The 6,000-nt window shown below is 44.4% G+C and overlaps 1 protein-coding gene across 7 annotated transcripts in view; it reads right to left on the reverse strand.

Annotated features, from left to right (window-relative positions):
* The window catches only part of PPP6R3 (protein phosphatase 6 regulatory subunit 3), a 143,612-nt gene extending 137,853 nt beyond the window's left edge, over positions 1–5,759 (reverse strand). For 5 of the 7 annotated variants that reach the window (XM_045558265.1, XM_045558263.1, XM_045558262.1 and 2 more), the window contains exon 1: positions 5,655–5,759. The gene's annotated coding sequence lies outside the window, so the exon portion shown is untranslated. The remainder of the gene's footprint in view (positions 1–5,654) is intronic. The other 2 variants (XM_045558260.1, XM_045558259.1) reach the window with 2 other exon arrangements.
* Between the last annotated feature and the right edge of the window lie 241 nt (positions 5,760–6,000).

The raw sequence follows: 6,000 nt of genomic DNA on the forward strand, positions 1-6,000 counted from the left end.
TGTAGCCTGCCCTGATTAGGGTCTCAGAAGGCAATGTGTTCACAGGCAAGCTATCCATTCTCTTCTTCTCAAAGTGTGTCTGCCACCAGTATTCTTGCTCAGATTTACATCCAGGTAGAGAGAACCCCAGGCTCGAACTAGCAATCCCACACAGCTTTCTCCAAATCTGACTCAATCTTCAGTCATACTCCTATTTCTGCAGCCTTTTTAGTCTTGCTCTGCAATGTTCCTAAAAACAATCTTTCATTCATCTTTCTTTTGGGCCAGATTTCATGGCAGTAAACCTCCGGGGTGTACAAATCATTTCAAATCAATATATATACCCACTATAGGAAATTTTGGAACTAATAATACCCTAGTATTCTCCACAGTTGCTGAGAAGTACAAAATCAGAGCCTCTTTATATCTGTAAAAAGATGTTCAGAACCTATCAAACTTTAATTGTATAAATTCAGTCAACTTTTTCACCAGTACATCTAAACAGGTCAACACTGACCAGCCTCTACTAAGGTAGTAAACAGCCTCTACTAGGGGTAAAGCCAGCTCTTGGCCAAGTCTATGACATGAAAATGTCCTAGCTAGGCATAGGGGTGAGAAGCATTTTCACATACTGCCAGATGCCCTTTTACTCGTTTCTTTACCACCTAGCCAATCTACTTGGTAACCAGATGTCAGTCTATAATCTTTCAAAAGCTGAAATAAACTGAGTATTGATCTGACTAGTAACTATCTCCCTCCCAGTAAAGCAAAACAGAGGGGGAGGGAGGAAGAAAGGGGGCTCCCATAACAACTAAATCTAACCCAAAGTGAAAAGGTCACAAAAACAAATCTCCAGTCAACCTAGATCCACAATGCAGCATAAAAATAACAACAACAACAAAAACCATTACCACCCAAAGAACATCCATTTCAGGGATACGTCAAGATATTTAGCAAGAACCTACAGCTAAAAGCCTCTGATGAGTCTGGAACTACAGAGTTAGTGTTTCAAATTTGACTGACGACAACCAATGTGTATGGAATAATAAATAATAAACATCAATCCTATCTATCATGACAAAACAGCTTCACCAGCATGGGAAGAATGGCATTGCTTTTTAAAAAACCTCAAACTAAGGAGGCAAATCAATGTAACCATTTAGTACAACTGAGTAACAAAGATGTAACTATTTTATTCTTTTGCAAAACTTCTGAGCTCTCCACCACCCAAAGTTTAAACAAGCCAACCAACTAGAAAACAGCTTTCCTCCAAGGCCTCTAAGAGACTACTTGCTTACACCATGCACAATTCTAACAACCTTTGTCAATTGGTCTCTTTTGTAATTGCTTGCCTCGCCCTCTGGACTGCAAGTCCTTAAGGGCCTGTTCACCAGTGAATCCCTAATACAGTTCCTGGCAGAGTACGGACTCAATATATTTGCTCATCAAATAAATGAAAATTAGAAGTAGATGGGGTCTCCTGTAGTTCTCAACATAGCCACAGACTAAATTTCAGGGTCAAGAATCAGAAAATGCCTCCGTGATCTTCTGCCTTTTATATGTCCAGATAATAACATGTAGTTGTTGAAATTTTGTGTACGTTTTCATACTAACATTCTTCCATTCAATAAACTAGATAATTTAGATTTTAAGTATGAGCAAGAAAAGGATCTTTGCCCCTTCTCTCTACTATTGCACCTCATCTGCCCAGGAGATAAGAAGGGTCCCCTTGAAGGTTGAGCATACCATATGCTTCTCCTGCCCTGCAAGGGCACAACTGGGAAACAGATCCAGAGCTAATTCTCTGGGAATAGGTGGGTCTTCATCAAAAAAATAATTAAAAAATAAAAATTAAAAAAGTTGAAGCTGGCATCTAAAAACAGAACTGAGTTGACTAACAAGATGAGGGTAAAAGATATAAAACTCAAAAATTGCAGTAGTATAAGGTTATTCAGCACAGAAGCAAACTAAATAGGTACGAATCCTGCATGATAAGGTAATGTATTTTCATGACGTAAAGGTAAAAAGAAGTTTCTAAATTACTTTATAAAATCAATTCAATATGTTTTTTAAAAACTTCAGTCTTCAGGCACCTGAAAAATGATGTTAAGGTACACCATCTCTCCCCACTACTAATAATCTCCAATGCAGGATTTAGGTACCTCAAAGACAGAGTTCACAGATCACCTGAAGGATCATTTAACTCACAAACCACCCCTAAAATCTATGGTCTAGAACAGTGGCTCCAAAACCCAACTGCACTTCAGTATTGTCTGGGAAGCTTTATAAAAACAGATTCTCAATCCCACTACAAATGTCCAGAAGTGAAGCCCAACATCTATGATCTTAAAGTACACCAAATGATTCCAACGCAGGCCAGTCTAGTATCCATCTAGAGCAGGGTTTCTCAACCTCAACACTGTTGGTATTTGGGGCTGAATAATTTTGTTGTTTGGGAGGGGGAGTGTCCTATACAATGCAGGATGTTTAGCAGTACCCTTAGTCTCTATCCTCTAGAAGAACACTAGCCAGAGGCGTGACAAGCAAAAAGTCTCCAGACGTTGCCAAATGTTTAGGGGAGTGGTTCCCCCCCAGCTGAGAATCCCTGATCTAGAATAAATCAAAACCCAATCATTTGAAGTTCTGTTAAGAAAGGAAGGAAGCCAGGTGGGGTGGCTCACACCTGTAATCTCAGCAACTCTGGAGGCCAACACAGGAGGACTGCTTGAGGCCTGGAGTACAGTGTGAGCACGTCCCTAAAAAAATATTACCCAGGTGTGGTGGCACATGCTGTAGCTTTAATCCCAGCTACTCAGGAGACAGAGGCAGGAGGATCACCTGAGCCCAGGAGTTCAAGGCTGCTGTGAGCTATGATTACCACTGCACTCCAGCCTGGGTGACAGAGTGAGGAAAAAAGAAAAAAAAAAGAGGAAAGAAATATGAATGCTGCTTAAAGCCAAGAGGCCAGGTCTATTTTTCAGTACATCCTGAGAAAAAGTAGCTAACACTACTCAGCCAATGGGGCTTAGATCTTGACTCATAACGACCAAAGCAGACTCTTGTGCTTTTTATTAATAAACTCAATGCAGAGCTTTAGCTGAGCAGATAGAAGAGATTCATTTTCACGATCATTTACTCTTCTTAAGTGTAGTAAAATGTTGTAAAAACTTTAGGCCAACACACACACACACACACACACACACACACACACACACACACACACACACACACAGAGGCTGCCTCTCAAATACCAAAAACATAAAACACTAAGATACAAGTTTATCCTGGAAACAAACTGAATACTGATCCTGACAAACACTGTTTTAAGGAAGAGATGCTTGCTTGTAATAAGCACATTATCACATTATCTTTGTACCAAATAGATGCAAAAACTTAACTTAAAAAGCTAAGCAATCTCACCCTATCTTAATTTTAATTAATATTCATTTTCTGCTTAGCTATGGGTTGATTCTCAAATTCTCAATTAGTTGACTGAAAATACCAAATTTTTGTTTGTTTAATTTGGTTTTCTATAATTTGCACAAAAGTTAAAGTCTTCTAAACCCGAAACAATCTTCTTCCCGTCCTTAAGTAAGTTCCACCAGCAAGATGCTCATTTCTACTTCAGACTAAGTCTGTCAAAATACACTTCCTCAGAGCAACAAAGCAAGCCACATCCCAAGCAAATACAGTAATTCCAAGAGAAGGGCAAGCATGGTTTCATGAACCATGGAGAAGAACTCAGGGTAGGCCTTAAAAGATTGCGTTTATGTATGAGTGAATGGCATTTTGTTAAATATTCTAGACTCCCTGACCAGACATAATGAAATGCAGAGTAGCTTCCAAAGCATTCATCCAGGACAACAGCTATTTCCCAAACTATCTTTGCTGAAGTATATCAAAATACACAGTATCCTTTCAATCTTCAATAACAACCAGGAGTACACTAAGAAACCCTGAAGTTACGGATTTGGGGACCAAACGCAAGAAGTAGTATCCAAAAGTATATGAGTAACAGAATCCTACTTACGCTTCTGATGGACTTTTCAGTATTTAACCACTTGTTTAAACAAAACATTCTGAGGTATCACCACTAATTAATTACTCTACCAAATGTATGTAATTTAATGAACATTCAACAAACTTGCTCCTGAAAAAATAATTTCCAGTTCACTTTATCAGCCCAAATAACTCTTAAAAACACAGAGCTTTCTAAAGAGTCACCAAGACACAGGGCTTAAACACTCACTTGACTTCTCTCAATAGTACCCAAACACTTAAAAATTAAATTTAAATTGGTAACAATAACCACTAATTACTAAGCTGATTCTATGTGCCAAGCACGGTTCCAGCTGCTTTACATGCATTAACTCATTTGTCCTAACAAACTTATGGAGCAGACACTACTATCATTCCCATATTACACAGGAAGCAGACAGACTGACCTTGGGCAAGTTACTCACGGAGCTAGAAAGTGGTCAAGCCAAGATCTGAATCCAGGCAGTCTAACTCCAGAGTAAAGAAAACTCAACCACCACCACAAACTAGGTATCATACATTTGCTGAGGCACATTTCAATGGTTGGAAATCTGGAGTCCCTATCCCACTTGATGCCTATCTGCAACATGACCTTGAAGACAAAATCTAAGTAAACTTCACATTCGTAAAGTGGAACATCAACATTAACAAGTGCTGTGAGAATGAAAGGAAACAACTACCAAGTGCACGCTCCTATAAAAGCAAAACATCCCTCCCCACAGAGAAAATGTTAAGTACCAGAAAAATGACATTAAATCATGAGGTCGAAACGTTAGAGCACGGAGATACATCTTGGACTCATTCCGTCCACCTGCAACTGAAAGTCCAAGTTGTGATCAAACCAAGCAAACCCTTAGGAAGAAACAGCTCAAGTTAAGAGAGAATGGGCTTCTTTAAGAGGGAGGTACTTTAAGCCACAAGAAGAACCACCTCTCTGGCTCAAATACACCAGGGAGGCATTTGAGACCCAGTCTACGTCCGAGCCACAACACCGGAGTTTAAAAGATCACTGGGCAAGCTACTGAAAGACTCCGAACTGGTTTGTGTGTATTCTGATGACTCTGCAGCGAATTAACAGAAACCCACAAAACTTGTTTCCCGGAGAAGAGTCCAACAATGGCCTTCGCGAATCTCTACGACGAGTTGCTGCCTCAACTTGATACGCTCCCCGAGGCCCCGGAGAAGTTGTCCGGGAGCCGGCAGCCAGGAGGCCCGGCGGGAGCGGGGCCGGAGCCCCGGCCGGGGCGGTGGGCGACGCTGCGGGCTGCGGCTGGCGGGGCGGAAAGGCAGGAGCCGGAGCCCGGGCAGGGGCGCGTCTCGCCGGCCCGCCCCGCGGCCAAGCAAGGCCGCGAACGTCAACGCGGCGCAAAGTTCGCCGCCCGGGCCGCGTCCCGCCGCCGGCGCCCAGTCCGGCCGGGCACCGAGCTGACAGGAGCGAGCGGGGAGCGGCCGGGAGGGACTCGGCGCCGCGCCTCCCGGGCCCTCGGAGCAGCGAATTCCGGGGGGGAGGGGAGAGGGGCCGGGACGCTCTCTCCCCGAGCCGCCGAGGCCCAGGCGGCGCGGCCCCCGCCGCCCACCCGCCCGCGCGCCCCGCGCACCCCGCGCCGCGGCATGTCCTGCCGCCCCCCCCCCATTACCTGGAGGTGCCCACAACCCGCCGCTAGTTGCGCTCAGGCGGGAAACGCGCTCACCGACACCATCAGCGAAGCGCCCAAAATGGCGGACGTATCAAGCAGGCCTTGAGTTCCCCCCACCCTCCCTCCGGCCGCCTCGCAGCCAATCGTGACCCTCCCCTGCCCCCAGCCCCACGCTCATTGGACTCCCTGGTCCGCCCCCTGCAACCTATTGGATCGCCCGGCGGCTCCCTTGCATCCACTCCGATTGGCTCACAGGCCTAGTCAGTCAAGCGCGAGGGGCGCATTCTTTTCCCATGGACTTGACGGATCCGGAACCTCTAGGACCCGGAGACTGAGAAACAAATCA

Source organism: Lemur catta, chromosome 7 (assembly GCF_020740605.2).
Source record: "Lemur catta isolate mLemCat1 chromosome 7, mLemCat1.pri, whole genome shotgun sequence".
Classification (NCBI taxonomy): domain Eukaryota; kingdom Metazoa; phylum Chordata; class Mammalia; order Primates; family Lemuridae; genus Lemur; species Lemur catta.